A 5,050-nucleotide genomic window follows, 5' to 3' on the forward strand; every position below is an offset into this window, starting at 1 on the left:
AGTGTTCCTTTACAAAAGGAAAGGCTAGGTTGTTCAACAAGAAGCATGTTTGTAAAGGTATTTTCAATATGCTTGACTTGTTGAATGACCTTGTGGGAAGGAACACTATTCTCCCACGCCTTTTGTTTCCCAAATTTTTTTTTCTTTTTCTATTTTTTTTTCTTCATCCCTTTTGTGTTTCATTTGTATTTGGTCTTTTACCACTTGGGAATGTGGTAAAGGGCTAAGTACAAACCTTTTATGCTTGTGGATAAAAGAAATCTCGTTAGTTAGACCATTATGTGAGGTTTTCTTATCAAATTGCCATGGTCTACCTAATAAGATGTGGCAAGCTTCCATAGGTACTACATCACATAAAACATTGTCTTTGTAGTTGCCTATAGAAAACTCGATCTCCACTTGTTTGTCTACACGTAGTTCTCCATCCTCATTGATCCATTGTAAATTGTAAGGTTTTGGATGAGGAACTACTTGTAGTTTTAATTTTTCAATCAATCTAGTGCTACAACAATTGCAACATGACCCACCATCCACAATAAGAGAGCATATATTTTCTAAAACATTGCATCTAGTATGAAAAATGTTCTCTCGTTGTGTTTCAATGGATGCACTAGGTTGATTGTGGAGGATTCTTTGAATCATCAATAAGTCCCCCTCCAAAGGATTTATCCTTTCTCCTTCCCCTTTTTCTTGGGTACTAGGTTCATCTTCACCACTTGTGTATTCATTTTCTCCTTTTAAAAACAAAACTCTTTGGTTTGGACATTGTGCTTGCACATGCCCTCTTCCAAAACATTTAAAACATTTGGTGTCCCTAGTACGGATGTATGGGGTGGAGGCATCTTTCACTAAGGGTTTGGTAGTCTCTTTGGATTCGTCTCTAGGTGTACTACCCTCCCTTTTAAAGTCTTTCTTGGGATAAGAGTTGGAGTAAGAACCTACCCTTTGACTTGAAGTTTTGCGCAAATTTTGTTGTTCAACTTTAATGCAAAGTTGAACCAAATCATTCAAGTCTTGATAGGGTAATAGTTCTACTCTATCTCTTATCTCAAGTGATAGGCCACTAAGGAACCTAGATATGGTGGTTTCCTCCTCTTCTCTAATGGAGGCTCTCATCATGTAGAGCTCCATCTTTTGTCTATACTCTTCTACGCTCATATTCTTTTGTTGGAGTCTTTGGAGCTTGTCCATCAACTCCCTATGGTAGTAAGAAGGTATATGTCGACGTCTTAGGGCTCCCCTAAGGTCATTCCAATATTCTATGGGAGGTTCCCTATGAAGACGTCGGTCTCTCTCTAAAGAGGTCCACCAATACATAGCATTTCCTTGGAAACTAAGGGTGGCTAAGGATACCTTACGTTCCTCACTTACCCTATGGCAAGCAAAGAGTTGCTCTACCTTCATCTCCCAATCTAGATATATTTCTACATTTTCCTTTCCATGAAAATGAGGTAGGTCTACTCTTGTTTCCCTTGGCACCTCTTGTTCCCTTTGCCTAGTTCTTCTAGGGGTGGTTGATAGTAATCATTAATTCTAAGGCTTCCCTCCCCTAGAGTTGCAATACTTTGTGATGCATGAGTATTTGTTTTTTTTTATTTTTGAGATTTTTGGGATTTCTCTTCTTGAGCTCTAGCCAACTCATTAATTTTGTTTTCATTCTCCAATTGTCTAAAAGAGATTAATTGTACCGCTTGGGATACCTCTTTTAAAAGGGTTTTCAAAGATTTTACTTCACTTTCCATAGACTTTGGAGAATGAGAAGAAGAAGACATGGCTAAAACTTTGTGTATATAGGTGTTTTACTTGGAGAAAGTTTAGGAAAGTTAGAGAAGGGAGTTTTCCAGGTAAGGGAGGTGAGTCACAATGGACTTCTTAAGTACCAAGCCTTTTCCTTGCCAAAAACTTTCCTCCAATGACTTCACACAAAATTTTCTCTTAGTAGAACACTTAGAACACAAGAAGTTGAGAAAGCAAAAAGCAAGAAAACTATGTAAGCTAGATATGCAGCAAAACTAGTCGGTATAGCACAAAATTAAACAATATTAAACATGCAAAACGTTTCTACCAAAACAAAAGAAATACAAGTTCAAACAAGCAACAAATTACTAAGCAAAATGACTATGCTATTCGGCCCTAGGTGAGGCTTCTTGGACACTTTGAGCCCTTGAAGACACACTCACCGTCTAAAACGTAATTTAAAAGAGGTAATTAACAATAAACCAAGTTGTAAAGGAGATAAGAAAACCCCCTTTGTTGTTCCTCTTTTTGGTTAGTGCACTTTCTTTGTTGTATTGATTGTTGATCTTCTAGGTGTTTGTAGTGTTTGTCTCAAGAAGCTTGTTTCGCCTTAGCTTTGACTCCTCCTTAGAAAGTTGGCTTTAATTCTCCAATTTCCAGCACCTATTCACAAGGGCTTAACCTTAAACCAAGTCAAATTCCATGCACATAAGCACCAAGAGAGAATTAATTTCCAGCACCCACAAAAGAGAGGCCAAGAAACAAAAGCAAGAAACAAATTTAATTGAAAGAAAACAGTACCACCAAAAGGATTTATAAAATGACAACTTAGAAAGAGATTCAAGAAATTAAAGCAAACAATTAAAGGTACTCAATAAAAGTTGGCACACAAAAGGAATTCCTAAAGAAAAGCACTAGATTAGATGACCAAATAAAAAAAACAGCACCACTGGAAAATGTTGTGGGCCAGAAAACAGTTTTGTTCCCCGATTTATGCTGAGCTGTAATTGTAAAATTTGTTTCTGAAATTTGGATACAAGAAAATTCAGGATCTTAGCTAAATTTTGGCTTTGGAATCACCTAAAACGCATGCACCATTTTTTTTAATAATTTTTGCAAATTTGGTGTGCAGTTAGGCCAGCTGTAACGCTCAAGATTCGCACTCTGATTTTGTGAGATTTATCATTTTTTTTCTGTTGCTCCTTTTGACCTCATTCTTTTTTTGTCTTTTCTATAACATCTTAAACTTGCATTTTCCAGAAATTCAGAATTTTCCTATGGGTAGAAAAATTTTGTTAAACAAAACAGCCCAGAACAGAGAGGTGTTACAGGGGAAAACTGGAAAAACTGGAAGAAAACAGCAAGATAACCAAAATTAACACAATGGAAATGTGAGAAAGGAAATTGTGTATGAACTAAGACACAATTATGAACTCAAACTAAAAATAAAAAGCACCAAAGGATCAAAATAACAGCAGATTAAAGCAATATAAAGAGACCCAAAACAAGAAACAATCAAGCCAAAAAATAGGACTACTAAGAATTGATGACAATATGGATGAACATGACTTGACAAAACATGTATAGATTCAGAAATTTAAAGACTCAAAGCATAATATGAAGCAAAATAATGAAAGCAATAAAGACTCAAAGCCTAAAACAAAATAGCAACACAAAGGTGTATGGAATCCTATCACAAATTGCACAAGAACTTGTTCAAGATCAAATGAACAAGAGTGCTTGGGTTGGATCTTCCACAAAGCACACCAAGAACAAATTAAAATATAAAAACAGCAAGACAAGTAAGGAATTGAAATGACAAAGATGAAAATAAAGAAGAACTGAAATTAAAAAGACAAGCTACTCATCTTGAAGAACCAATAGCTCATGATACCAAATGATGGCATTTCATGTGTTCTTCTTGAATCAAAGTAGTAAAATGGATGCGGAAGCAATGGGTGAGTGAAACAAAGCCCTCCTAGGAGTTGTGATGGCTTTGAAGGTGCATGATGAGTATGAATTAGAGAGGTTCGGCCAGCTCTATGAAGAAAGGTGAAGGGAGTGAAGTTTATAGCCTAGATTTCTAGGAGAAGTATAGCTAGTGCACAAAATGGGCAGCATAACAATACTCAAATAAACTTGTCCAATACAAAGAGATAGCCTTCCTATTTATAGGCTATTTGGGCTTAAATGTTAAGCTACATTTCTAAGGAAAAGAAAACCAAAATGAAATCTAAATTCTAAGCCATGTGCCATGCAATGACCGGCCACACAACCCTAGGTTCTAGAAGGTTTCCTTCACAAAGTTCTTTCTACACTACCTATTTTACTAAGTACCCCTAATGGGCCTTTTATGCAACAAAGCCTCTTCTCTCCCAAACCGTAGCTTTGGCCCTTGTGTGTGTGAAGCTAGACGGTCTAGGACTCTTCATAGATGCTCCTCATGTAGCCTTGGCCTAGACGCTCCCTTGTGAGCTAGACGCTCCATTTGGAAGACTAGACGCTCCTTTGAGAGACTAGACGCTCCTTTGTGAAGCTAGTCTTAGTCTTTTGGCTTTCATAGTGTGGTGAGCTTGGGCCCTCTTCCATCACACGTGGCTCGCATCCAACTGTACACGTGCCATCATCTGGAGGCTCCCTGACTTGGCGCTGCTTCTGCTCTCATTTTGGCTAAGTTACTTATGCATGGTACTGCCCAGTGCATAGCTAACTTAGGAGTGCGATCTCTACTGGAACTGGCGAGTTAGGGCCTTCATACACCTTCCCTGTGGTCTCGCCGGCCGCCTTCATAATCTGCTTCTCCTTCATCTTCGGCGATGTGCTTGTTCTGGCGATCTCCGACTGCTTGGTCGCCTGGGTCTACATCTGGCGACTTGATCTTGAACCTGGCGATCGCCTATTCTGGTAAACTGGAAATCGGAACACGCCAGCTTAACAACTGGCGACTACGCGTGCCCCCCGACTTCCTTCCCCTCTGCCAACCTGGCGCCTTGTCAACACGCCTACACTGTAGCAGGATGCCACGTCATCATACCCGACTACCAGGGCGGTACAAAACATATCAAAATACAATTTGTACACAAGAAATGGTTTTTCAAAGGTATCACAAGTGTTTGAATCAATTAATAGACCTTAGATTGTAAAAAATATATTAAACATATCAAAACACAATTTTAACACATGAAATTGTTTTTCAAAGATATCACATGTGTTTCAATCAATTAATAGACCCTAGATTGTAAAAGAAGTATTAAAACATATCAAAATACAATTTAAAAACATGAAATGGTTTTTCAAAGGTATCACAAGTGTT

The sequence above is a fragment of the Phaseolus vulgaris genome, chromosome 5 (assembly GCF_000499845.2).
Source record: "Phaseolus vulgaris cultivar G19833 chromosome 5, P. vulgaris v2.0, whole genome shotgun sequence".
Taxonomy (NCBI): Eukaryota; Viridiplantae; Streptophyta; class Magnoliopsida; order Fabales; family Fabaceae; genus Phaseolus; species Phaseolus vulgaris.